We start from the raw sequence: 13,716 nt of genomic DNA, 5'->3' as shown, positions 1-13,716 counted from the left end.
GAGTTTTAAAAGCTCCTTGGTGATTCTAATGATTCTAAAGAACGCCCAAGTGAGAACCAATGGTCCGAGAAGGAGGTAGGTTTCTGCAAGTGTGGGAGACAGGGAGAGGGCCACTGCTTCGGAAGAAACTGAACTGAACGTGGGGTGGCAGGGGGTGGGTGGCGGAGAATAAGAGAGAGCTGCAGGGGAGGGGGAGAGGGACTTCGAGGTAAGGGGGCTGTGGATGGGGGAGGGTCTACAATGAAAAGAGTTCCAGAGGCAGTAGGGTTAGGAAGGAGGGTGCAGTGGGAGGTAAGAAGAGGGAGGGACACTGTGGCAAGGAGATGAAGACAGTGGAGGTCCTGGTGAGCTGTCAGATATGCTCAGATTGGTGTTGGGCGTGTCTGCAAGGCAGCCCCCTGGTGTAGGCCCACCCCGGCCTCGTTCAGGTTCCCCAGGAGGGGAGGATCACTGTGTGAGAGGCACAGGCAAGGCCTATTTCATGACTCCTTGAGAAAGGGGGAATGGGCAGAGGTGTGTGGGGGTTGTAATTCCACGAAGCGAGCAGTTGCCTCTCCCCTTCCCTCCTCCTGGGGAGACAGCTCCCTGGCTCTTAGCCTCGTGGAGAATAAGGCTCAGGGGCCCCTCACTTGGTGTGAGGCAGCTCCCCACCCCACAGTGAGCTATGACCTGCTGACAGCTGTCTTTGGACGCACATCTCAGTGGCTTGAGTGACTTCTGTGGAATTCCCTCTGGCCTCTTATGCTTCCTGCTCTGGAGAAACTTCTCGTGAGTGCTTCCGGTACAGCATCCCAGAGCCAGTTCACTTCATCCTGACAGCCCCATGGGGGAGGGGCTCACCCAAGGCTAACGGCACAGGCAGGATTCAAACCCCCAGCTTGGGGCTTCTGGGGCCTTCTGCCTGGACCGGGCTGTGGAGGTGTTTTCCAAGCCAGCTGTGGCCTTTCTCCTGTGTGTGCATCATTCATTTTCCTCAATTGTTTGGTGCTATTTGGTTTTATTGTTGCATTTAGGTCCTGGGAGATGATTACGTTCCATGAAACAGTGTGATTGATTGACCTTTTGAAATGTCAGCAGCCGCTCCCCAGCTCTAGGGGATTTGTGGGCTTCATCAGTCCTTGCGTCCTAGACTATGTGAGCAAACCTCTTCTGTAATTGGCAAGACAGCAGTGAGAAGGGCTGGGGAGCTTGGCAACTGCTCATGGGCAGGATCCTGGAGGAACTGGGGCACAAAATCATCCCTATCCTTTAAATAAGCCAGGATTGGGTTTTGGAACAGGAGAGTGACAGCAGGGAAGAGCTGTGAGTCAGCCAGTCGCCCAGATCAGTTCCTGAGTGGGCGCTTAGTCCCCTGACACCCTCCTTCTTGAAGAAGAGGGAAGCTCACCTAAGCCTTAGAATTGTCATGGATGCTTAGCTCCTGCTAAAAGGAATCACGGTGTGCTTATGAGCCAATGATGATGCAATGTAAGAGTGCCTTTCCCTGCTTTCCACTACCAGGCCTCCCTGCGCCTTCTCACATGGTTGGGGACTTGGCTCTCTGGGTGTGGGCTGTGGCTTCCCAAGGACCTAAGGGAGACATGATGGCTGCCAGAGGATCATGAAAGCTGTTGTTTGGGTGGGGCCTCTCTGCCCTGCTTAAGATTACTCCTCCATGTCATCCTTTGCCTGAGCAGCATACCACTGGTTTCCAAACTTGAGGGCTCTGGCACCCGAAGAGGGAGGGATGGGATTAAATCAACCCATTTCTGTTGTGTTGGTTGGAGGTAGAAGAGCCATGTGAAGGGGGCTGGCTGGAGGTATATGCTTGTGAGTATTTATGTATGGGCAGGTCTGTAATTCACACAGTAAGGATTGGACAAAATCTCCTTCTAGCAATCAGAAGCTCTGTTATGTGGCATTTATGAAATTTCCTAGCACAAAAGATGGTCAAGATTCTCAACGATGACTGAAAGCCTTAGGAGGGTTTTAAATGTTTTCAGATTCATCAATTATTAAGTTGTAGTTACGTTATTTTATTCCTTGAAAAATTGGTAGTTCTAGTATGGTAACTTCAGTATGTTTATTTTAACCAAGATGGTTAACTAACCAGAACATCCTTTTCATAACCATGCTCAGTAAAACAGGTATTATCCCATTTTCCGTTATTGAAGGTTCTGTGCCATGTGAATGACTCAAATAGCTGAGAAGTGCTAGAACCACCAAATATGTGTGTGTACAAGTGTGTGTGTGTGTGTGTGTGTGTGAGTGTGTGGGAGAGAGAAGAGGGGGGAGGGGAGAAGAGAGAGGGAGGTGTGTGTGAGTGAGTCACAGAGACTTTCTGGAAGAGGGGCAACTTGATTTGGACTCTGAATAATGCAAGGGAGATAGTGAGGAGATGGTGAAGGCTCTGGCTGGGGACCAGAGGACCCATAATAGGGAGGGAGAGAAGAGTGAAGATTCAGACAGGTATTGGTCTTCTGTGGATGCAACTCCCATATCCCTGGCTTGCCCAGATGATCCCCCCAGCAGGGTCCCTGCAGGATCAGAGGAACACACAAGGTGAGCCTGGATCCCATGGGGTGGGCAGGTACCCTGTGAGAAGGCCTCATGGCCTAAGTGAGGCAGCCCCAGAGGCAGGAGGGGAGCAGGACCCACACAGAGCCCTGGTGGTGGCCAGGGCAGGGGACAGATGGAGGCCCCTGTTCCAGAAGGAGGTGTGTGGAGCCTGCAAGCAAATTCTTTGCCATTTCTGTAACCATGGCTAGAGTTAACCTGTAAAACACACATTCCACTAACCTTCACATCCACCCTCAGTCCTCTGGCCTTTTAGCCTGTATCCAGATGCCTGTGCAACTCAGCCCCATAGGAATAATATATTGTGCCCAAAGTTATAACTCCCAGGGAGTGGGCAAATGCCTTTTTGTGTTCCCAGATCACAGAGGAACTCTGATTCCGTTGGCCTCCCATCTCAGGACAGCAGTGAGTGTGCCATTAGGATCCAGCATGCAACAAACCTGACACCGTATCTGGCACAGGGCGATTCTGGCACTGGTGACCGTGTGTGACCACACGGGGCTGGGGGTCTTAATGGAGGAAAGGCATCCCTGAGCTGCTGTGAATTTGGATCAAGAGATCCCCCGCCACACCCGAGTATGACCTGGTGCCTCTTGCCGTGTGAGAACACGGGCAAACTCATGCCTATGGCCCCGTTAGTGGGGATCCAGGATTTAGGACTGGCCTCCTGTGCCCTTGGTCCGGTCTGGACTAACGCTGCAGGGCTGTCTGCTGTCTGGGGGCCGGAGCCTTCACATGCTGTGACCTGGCCTTGACTTGTAGGGAGATGCAAGAGTTGTGAAGTCCATTTATCTGCTCTGAATCCTTCACTAGGGCTATGCCCGTAGGATCCCAGAATTGCCAGTCAGTTCCACAAAGTTGTTGGTTATGCCAATTTCTTGGCATGATTAGCCAAAAAATGAATGTGAAAAAACTCAAACCTCTAAACAAGTTAGTTAGGTGACTGAATTTCCCGGTTTTCCCTTTCATCATGCAGACGGAGCTGTTTCCTGAGCTCTCCTCTGGTTTCCATTCCTGAGCCCCATCGATGTCCTTGGCCGGGCTTTGCCGCACTCAGGTGGCGTGGCCCAACTCAGCCGGGGCATGGTGCTCTTTTCTTGGGGTCCTTTTCCCTTCCCACCATACAGGGATGGACCCTGTGACTCCTCACCATTGCTTGCCACCCCCTCCAGTATGGCATGCCCCCCAAGTGTGTCCTGGAGAGGCAGAGAGGCCCCTTCCTCTGCCCACCAAGGGCTCTTCTTTGGTGGTGGTGGAGGCCCTCTCCTGTCCGTCCGGGGGTCGTCTCAGAGGACACCCACAGTCCTCCACACCCAGAACGTCTGTGTTGTAGGTAGCAGCTGTCTACAAGTGTGTTTCAAACACAGCAATTTTTTTTTTGACAATTTTTTCCTGTTTTGTCTTTCAATGGAGCAATAAGGAGAAAATCTTGCTGCTGTGCTGGCTGCATGTCCTGGAGAAGCTGGGGCTCTCCTCGGCCACAGGTAGCTTCCCGGGCCCTGCGCTGCAGCCCCTCCTCTCTGCGGCCTTTCTCTCTAGAAGTCCACCAGGCTTGCAGTCCACGTGCCCACATTTGTGCCCTCAGCAAGTTCCTGGCCTTCTCTTCCTGCCCGGGATCCTGCAGAGCTTCCGTCTCATTTTCTGTTTCTGTGTCAGGCTGAATCTGGGGGGTCCCACAGTGGATGCTAAATCTCCTTTCACAGATGGTTCCATCTCCTCTGGAAGTTTCCCCAGCTACAAAGTCCTTCTCCATCCCTCTGACCCCTTCCTCAGCCAGGGCAGACTGTGGCCATTTGTACAACTTGTCTGGTGGCCCACAGAAGCCTCTGGTGAAGAACGGTCAGCTGGGCCAGCTGCGATGATCATAAATGGATAGGCATGTGACTGCCAGAGACAGTCCTGGTGTATAATCTTGGCTCTTGTCTAAGTGACAGTCCATGGACAGAGGGACAGAGCCCTGGGAGGCTGTGGCTGAGCCTGACCCTGGCTTTTCCTTCCTGGCCCCTCAAAGTTGACGCTACATGGGAGCTCCTTTATAATGATCTAATTGGAATGGTAATGGATATAGCATTCTGCCACAGCTAACAGCGCGATTGGAATTTGAGGAGACGCAGAGACAAATTACCTCTGAATTTTCTTGCAGCCATAAAAGCTTTTACTGTATAGTAATTTTCCATTTCTGCTGCAGGCATATTTGCATATTGCTTAACAATTTATCTCTTGTCATTTGTCAGATATTATCCATCTCCTGTTAATAAGCTAAGGCAGGTCATATTAAGACTTTCCAGGCCTCCTGTGCTCACCGTCAACCCAGCTCTCCTGCCCACAGGGCCTCTCTGCTGTGGCTGCAGACAGGGCACGGCAGGGCTGCGGCTCGGCTCTGTGGCAGGGGCTCTGTCTGCTGCCCCTTCTGCTCCTGTCCTGGTGTAGAGAGAAGATGGAACTATGGCAGGTCACGTCCCTGTTCATGGCCTTTGGAGGAAGCTCTGGTAACCCAGCTCTCCTGAAGTGGGAGCTGGTCTCCGTGTGAAAGTGGAAACAGCCCTGCTCTAGATTCTACTCTCGGCTCTGGCTCCAAATCTCTCTAAGATTTTGCCTAACTCCATTCCCTCACTGGAACTCAGTTTCCCCACTTCTAGAACAAGATTCTAGAACAGGGTTAATTAACCACTTTTTTAAAAAAATATAAAAGCAGTAGCACCCTTTCTTTGAAAGTAAGATTTCCATGGAACCCCAGTATATAGAAGAGGCAACTGGTGAGCTGTGTTGGGGGACATGGAGAATGGGGTCCTGTTTTCCTGCCTATTTTCACTGACCCCTCTTGCTTCTCACACAGAGAGGCCCCGGGGCACCTCCTGGCGTCTTGGGCCCCGTGGAGCAAAGAAGGAAGGAGCTTGGTAGAACGTTCTTGGTCATGCCTTCTGCCCTGACAATCTGAAGCTCTAGGGTTTTCAGCACATTTGTTCAGCACGTGCCACTGGCCTGGCTCTGTGCTCAGGCTGAGGAGGGATGTGTTTTCTAGCTCCCAAACGTTAAGATGCTAGGACTCTGCTCACTCTGAGCTCTGAATCGGTAGTAGTAGGTTCAGTTGGCCATTGGTGGACAGATTTTGAGAGGAAAGAAAAATGGTTTGATGCCAAATGTGTGATTATATTTGCATAATTGAATTGAAATAGAATTAAAGGGTCGTATGTGTACACAGCGATGCCTAAAATCAGATTGCAGTGATGTGTGCTCAGTACTAAAATGGGTTCCTCAGAGACATGTGGATATCTGTTTCTCAGAATCTCTGCAAGAGCCAGAGAGAAATTTCTGGAGGGGGATTGTTTGGGAAAGCCTGTCAAGGGGACAGAGGGGTCCTAATGACAATGGTCATTTGCTGAGCACTCCCTGGGTGCCAGTCCTGTGCTAAGTGATCTACCTGGATTTCCGTGTTGAATCCTCACAACATCTGTGACGTAGGTACTATTATTGTTCCCCTTTTACAGATAAGGAAACCAAGGCTCAGAGTGGTTAAGCTAGTAAGAGACGGAGGCAGGACTTGAACCCAGACAGCGATGCCATAGAACCTGTGCTCCTAGCCGTTCTCTGTGGAACCGAGTGGAATGAGCTCAGGCATTCAATTGGGAAAAACATGCAAATGTGTTCTGCTGTGTGCACTTTGTGACTAACCGCTATCATTTCTATTTATAAGTTTGATCGCTGCTGTTATTTTGATCTGAAAATAAAATGTTAAAATGTACCAATCCGAGGATGTGTGCAAGGGAACTAATGATCAGTAAGGAAGAGTAACAGATCACTGTGCAGTACTGAGCTGTCCTCCGACCATGGGAGGCCATGCTCCCAGCAATGCCAGCGTGTGCTCGGGGAACCTGAGGTTGCCCTCTGTAACTGTGTGTTTCTCTGACCAGGTTGTCACCTGATTTTTGTATTCAGCACCGAATGTCCTCCCCAAAGCAGTCAACCTGGCCAAGACATGACAGTTGTTGTAAGCATAACTGAGACCCTGACATTTCTCATTCGCACGAAATGTGCCCAAGGATCAGTCTGTGTCTGAACTGGGAAGGAGAGGCCCGTCATTCTCAAGGTTGTAGGGCTGCTCTGCCTTTTTGTCATTCTGACATTGTCTATGTCTGGAAGAGTCAGAATCCTGTGAAGTTTCCAGAGGAAGGCTGGGAGTGACTTTTTCCTAATGTACCACTGGATCCCTTCAAAGAGTCTTCACATACCACCTCGTTTGATCCTTACAAAGACCAGCAACGTAGGTCATGTTATACTCAGTGTGTGGATGAGACACTGAGGCCCTGAGAGGTGGAGTGATTTAACAAAAGTCACATGGTAGCAGGGAGCAGAGTAGTGAAGAGAATGGGCTGCCTGGGTACCCCTCTTGGCTCTGTCACTTGGGAGCCATGTGACGGTGGTAGGTTGGGGTACTGTCTTGGGTCTGCACCCCAACCTGGAATATAATTACACACCCACGTCCTTGGCATGGTCAGGTACATACTTCCCTGCCCACCTCAGGAATGCTTGGCTTGGCCATTGGATGTTAGCAGACATGGCGTGAGCAGAGGCTTCCAGTGTACTTCTTCAGTTCTGCTTGCTCTCTTGTGTGCGTGGTCTGTCACTTGGAAAGCTTGCCAGGGGGCTGCTGACCCTTCAGCGTGGACCACATGAAGACCCATGGGCAGATGTGAATCTGCCGAGAAGTCTGGAGGCCAGTCTGGTGCAGCAGAGCCTAGGCTAGGTTAGTCAAATTGTAGCCAACCTGCACACCTGGAAAAATAAATGTTTATTATGTAAGATATTGAGATTTTTGAAGTTATTTGTCATGCAGCAGAAACCAACTAGCACAATGTCCATGGTCAAGTAACTGACTCTTTGGAGCCTCCATTTCTTAACGAATAAAATAGAAACACTAATACCAACCGCGCAGAGTACCTGTGGGGATTAGATGAGACAAGCACAGGTCCTGGCATAGAGTAAGTACCTAGAGCTTTGTTTAGTTTTGTTTCCTGAGTAGGCAAAGTTTTCCTCAGGGTGGTTTTTGATGCTATTAAGCTAGTGGCAGAGGCGGCATCGCTGACTTTGGGTCAAGGCTGATTCCAGCAGGTTTGCTCCCAGTCCCCCAGGGCCTGGCTTGCTGAAGCAAGTGGAATCCAGTATGGCTTCCTCAGGCCTTGCCTGGGACTCTGGTTAGCCTGAGTGACGTCATGAGAAGGCTCATGGTGAATGCATTTTCATTCCTCTTGGTTGTTCTGAATATCATACCCTCCCTCTCAGAGAGAGAAAGGCTGGGCAGAGGGCTGGGGTCTGGGACCCTGGGCTGCAGCAGGTCCCAGGCCTTCAGGACACCACTGGCTGACTTTCCTGCTGCTGTGTTGAGATTCTGTCCCTTGAGGCGCTGACTTTGTCCCCATCATCCTGTGAGGGAGGTCAGAGTAGTGATGCCGTGGCCCCAGGAATAAATCTCTCTCTGAAGAGAAGGCAGAGGCCCTGGGCCTGAGTCCTGTGGGCTTGTCTCCTCTGAGGGGGACCGGCCAGGTCTCAGAGAACCGCTGCCGGGCTCCCTAGGCATCCTTCTACCTTGTAATTCTTTGTCCTCCAGCGTCACTGTGTGTGGATGCAGAGCTCAGGCTTCTCGAGGAGCTTTTTAGGACAGACTGGGACTTTCCCCTTTTCTAACAGTGACACCGCCTCCCACTTACGGAGCGCTGTCTCTGCAGATGTGCCGAGTGTGCTAGTTGCATGATCGCACATGCTAGTCACAACCACTCCGTCACGTAGTACTGTTTTCATGACCATTTTATGGAAGAGGGAATGGAGGCCATGAGAGGTGCAGTGCCTTTTCCAGGGTCACCCGGCTGATAAGTAGCAGAGCTGGGATTTGGACCAAGGTCTGTGACTTCACATCCCTGTCTGTCTGCATCTGTCCCTCTTTCTTTCTCCAGAATCTGTCAGATGAGGTCCAGCCCTACCATAAGAAAGCTTTTGTGCTGTCTCTGGAAGTTTCTGGAAGAGTGCTCCTGCCATCTCTCACAGGGTTCTCCTTGATGCTGCCTGAATGCTCTCTGGAGGCGAGCAGGGTGTGAGTTGTGAATAAAGGTATAAAGTCATTGCTTTCTATCCGTGGCTTTAACTTGGACAGTCCGGGGTCGGAGACTATTCCTCTTGTTTGGTTTCTTCCATGGAACCATGCACACAGTGGATACTTGATAGATCCCCTCGAGTTAAGCCGAAAGGAAAGAAAAGAGACTGTCCTCAAGAAAGTGCTAGAACTCCATTGGAAATAAAGCTGTCATTTTAAGGGTAAAGTCTTCGTTGTCCTTTTTTGAAAACTTTTCTTGCCCCGGTGACAAGGGCAGATGCTGGGAGGGTGTGACAAGTGTTCTCAAGCAGGAAGGAACCATTGAGAATCGCAGCTTGTCCTGGCACATTGGTGGTGGTCTCACAGCACAGTCTGAAAGGTGGTGACTGTCCCCGGGGCCATGGCATCTGGCCTTCATTCTCCCCTGCATCTGAGGGCAGGCACACCAGTGCTGTGGGGAGGATCACTGTGTCGTGCCAGGGGGCCCATTTCAGACTGCATGCATCAATTCAGCCTCTTAAAAAGAAAGAGATTCTGACAAGTGGGACTTCGGTTTTCACTCCTCATTAGCTGTTGATGGGCCTTGGATTTTCTTGGTAAATTCGTGTAAGTGAGGGAGGAGTGGGGAGACTGTCTTTTCCATTGCTTCTGAACAGAGGGTGAACGTGTGTATTTAGCAGGGAGAGATGTCAGCATGATCTGGGGCGGGAGCGAGGCACCCGCTGACACCTCTCTCCGGTGCCCAGTGTGTCTGGAGGAGCCGGTGCTGAATTGGGCAGACTGAGTTTGCCTGGGGTTGCCTGAGTGGACCTCCGCTCGGGCTCCCTGAGTCCTTCCTCACGCAGGTGGATGGGAAGAGGAGGACTCCTGCACGGTGCCTCCAGCCTCTGGCCGCCAGTGACGCGGGCTCAGTACCGACAGAGCATGTATGCTGCTTATGCAATGCCTTTGCTATTCACTGGTGGGGACAAAGAGGAGAGCCACACAAAAGATGTGCCCACAGTTGCCATGGCAGTTTCCAAGCCCCCCTCACTGCCCTCCGCTAATTCCTCCTAATCGCCCTGTGTTTCCGGCACTGCAGCTGAGGGGCCATGTTGCCTGGCCCCCGGACCTCACAGCACAGTGTTGAAGCTCCCCTCCCACAGAGGGCCCTCTGAGGCAAGCTTGGGGTCAAATTAGGCTTCAGAGCCCCAAGGCTATGGCTCAGAAAGGGCTGCCTCTCAGCCTCACACTTTGATAGTTTCACACCAGAGTTTTCAGACCCCCTTCTACGTGCACGTGTATGTACACGCACACACACATACATGCACATGCACGCACACACACATGCACACACACCTAATACAGAGACAGTTGGGGAGGTGGTTGTCCCCAAGGAGGCTGCCCAGCTGGGGCTTCCTCCTCCCCTTCCCTCCTATGGCCCCTCTTGCCTAACCCAGATGAGTTAGAGCCACACGAAGAATCTGTCTATCTATCCACCTGTTTGTCCACCCATGTGTACGGTTATTCACTCAACAGATACTTTTTGAAGGCTGACCACATGACAGGGAAGAGTGCAACACAGAAATAGTTGGAGTGGAGCTTTTAACAGAGGAGATGGACATGAGTAATTAAAATGAGGTGTACAGGGCTGAAAGGCGAGTGCAGACAAGGACTCTGGGGCCTAGAGGAGAGGGAGGGCAGGGCTTCCAAAACACGTCAGAGGAGCCGAGGTGGGCAAGGGAATTCTAGGAGAGGGGCCAGCACGAGCAGAGGCATGGCATCAGGAGGTGGAGCCTGTTCAGGGCCCTGTGAAGGGTCCCGGGGGCCTGTGAAGAGGCTAGTAGGTAGAGCAGACCCCGAGAAGGACAGGCACTAGGACATGGGCAGGATCCTAAGACAAAGCTCAGAGTCAGGCACCAGTCCTGTGCTCAGAGGCCCCAGACAGAGTAAGCACAGCCAAAAACCAAAGATGTCCCCTCCCACCTAGCCCTCGAGACCAGCTCTGAGCTGTGAGCCGTGCCTCAGCCCATGGCGGGTATAGAAGGTGTGGCTGGACTGGAGTGTGGGGTTTGTTGGTGCCCAGCACCCTCCCTCCTGTGGCTCCTGCCCTGTAATCCTGTGTCGTTGTCGGGGGACTTCTAGCCTCTGGTGTCTTTGGTCTGAGGGGAGAAGACTGCTCCAGTGGGAGCTGTGTTTGTATACAAATCACTTGAAAAAAGTGATGATTTAAGGAAAATAAAAGTTCTGCTTGCTTTGACATTTGGGTAACCTGCCTTTCCCTCCTGCCATGTGCCCTGTCCTTTAAGCTTGCCATGTGGGGTGAGGGTGCTGGCTATTGTGCTGGGCGCAGGGGCACAGACCGTGGATGGGAGGCAGAACCTTATATGCGCCATGGTGGGAATAGTTTGGAACCCAGAGGGGAAGATGAGAATGTGCTAGCAAAGTGACATTGCTGGTGAGTGCTCAGAAGGTGGTGGCTATGGTGATGTTCGTGGCCACCCTTGTGAGGAAGAAGAGGCTGAATAAAGAGACTGTGGTCATGGCAGCATCATGGCAGGCCTGGCAGGGCCGCTGCGTCCACTCCCCACTGCTGATGGGAGGGGCCTAGGGGTTTGAGCTGTCATCTGGTGCCACAACACAGATGGCTCAAACAAGACGAGTGGCCACAGATGCTGGAAGAGAAGTAGGGGCAAGGAGCACCAGGAGGGCCCGGGTGCCCCCCATCACAGGGCTTATGGTTACGTACACATGTGGGGGAGCACTGAGTTGTGTGTATCGCTCCTCCTAGACCCTGAGCTCCAAGGGGGCAGGAACCAGACTTGTGTTCCCACTGTGTCCCCGGCACCCAGCAAAGTGCCTGGCACACAATATATGCTCAGTTAATATCTGTGAATGAACGTTGAGTGAGCGGAGACCAGGGAATTTCCATGGCGTGGGGGTGGGGTGCAGAGAAAATCCCCGCTCATCTAGGCAAGGTCAGCCTTAGGCTCTAGGTGTATCTGGGCCTTGGTGGCACTCACAGATGAGGCACGTCCTGGGCCTGGGGACAGTGTGATGCAGATGTGACACCATTTGGAGGCAGGTCCTCTGGCTCCTCTCCCAGGTACGCCCCCGTCCTGGGCACACGTCAGAACAATTACGCTTCTCATGGCTTTGCAGGGGGTCAGAGCAGGCTCGAGGCTGGGATTAGGAGTCTGGACCTCCACACTGAACTCGGGTAGCACTCCTTATGCTGGCTCAGGAAGCATTCATCCACAGCGAGGTGGCCATCAGACCCCTTGGGAGGACAGAGCTGGGACGACTGCGTCAATCAATTTATGAATAAAATGTCACTGCTGACATTAACCCACGTGGCTCCCCCTCACACTGTCAAATCAGAATCTCCTCTTCCCTCTGGGTGGAAATAGAGATGCAATTTTCCTCAGGAGACTCATAGGGTGTTGTAATTCAGGAGGATGCAACAAGTTTTTTATAATTGTGTAATTTGTATATAATTCCTTATAATAAAGTGTGATGATTATAGTTCTGTTCTCATAAAATCCTCCCTAATCTTCTAATTATGAGAAGACATTTTCTGGGCTCCAGAATGGTCCGTCTTTAAAAGTTCTTTCATTTTTAAATTTTTTATGAGAGTCAGTGTCAAGTTCGGATTCTGCTAGCTATGTGCTTCTCTGTGGGTCCAGATCTTCTCAGCAAAGCAGAGGCAATGGCTCTGTCCAGCCCCGACCCCATCACCCAGGAGACTGGGCCAAGAACGAGAGAACTTTCTCACAGATGGAAATCTTTCCACATCTGCCAGAAATGGTATCACCTGAAACAAAGTATGTGGCTGCCTTTATTCCACATTCATTCAACAAACATTTATTGAGCCCCTACCATGTGCCAGGCACTGTTGTAGGTCCACCAGCATGGAGCACCCCGCATAAGGGTGAGAGAGACACGAATCAAGTAATCACCACAAGAAGTGCAACGTTGCAGCTGTGATGCAAGCTGTGGATGTCAGGTGCTCGGTGCAGCAAAAGCAGATGATGGTGGGTGTGACCTAATCAGGGAGGTCAGAGAGGGCCCCTGAGATAGTGACATTTGAGTTGGGCTGTGAAGGATGAATAGGAGTTAACTGGAGAAAAGGTGGGGGAAGTCCTCCAACCTAAGGGAGCAGCCTGAGGTGGGAGGGAGTCTGACCTGTTATCTTCTCACACTTGGGAAGATATCCTCCAAAAGGGTTTCTTTTCATTTAGCTTCTCTGCTTTGCATGAAGCCATGGATCTGAGGACTGAATGCAGCTCTTGTTGCACAAGTCCAGGCCACCGCCATCTCTTACCATGGCCCACCTGGATTTGACAACAGCCTCCTCACCATCCTTCACAGACAGAGGGATCTTCAAGTCGGACGAATCCGATCACCTCCTGCCCCTGCTCAAACCTTCAACAGTTTCCTACCACCAACAGATGAAATCCACGCTCAGGCCCTGCCAGCCTCGGAGTTCCTTGAGTCCCAGGGCCTCTGCTCCACACTCTCCAGACACCTGACCTGTCTCAGCTGGTGGACGTGCCCAGCTCTCCCTCTCCTCAGGGTCTTTGCACGTGCCATTTACTCTCCCTGGAACACTCTTCTTGCCCCAAACTGACCCTACCCCTTATCCATCCGGCAAATTCCTTCCCATCCTTCAGTTCTCAGCTTAAAAGTCACCTCTTCAGGGAGGCCTACCATGATTCCTACTGGAGCCCCTTTCCAGCTCTTTGATCTCGTTCTCCACTACACTTCCCTGTAGATGCTGGTTTAGTATTGGTTTTCCTGTCTAGACTATAAGTTCCGTGAGACCAAGCATACGCCTGTCTTATTCACAGTACAGTGTATCTTCAGTGTCCACACAGTGCCTGGCACACAGCTCGTGCTCAGTAAAAGAGTGAGTGGTGAAGTTTCAGCTCAGGTGGCTGTGTCCTGCCTCCCTCTGACTAGAATGTTGACATAGCCCCTTTTCCCTACACAGGCTCTGGCTTCCTGTTGATGTTAATGGTGGAGCAACTCTTTTGTGCCATTTCTCTGCTCATTGAGTGAGTGGGTGACAGATAGCCTTCCCTGCATTTATTCCA

Source organism: Diceros bicornis, chromosome 1 (assembly GCF_020826845.1).
Source record: "Diceros bicornis minor isolate mBicDic1 chromosome 1, mDicBic1.mat.cur, whole genome shotgun sequence".
NCBI lineage: Eukaryota > Metazoa > Chordata > Mammalia > Perissodactyla > Rhinocerotidae > Diceros > Diceros bicornis.
This window is presented reverse-complemented; position numbering follows the sequence as displayed.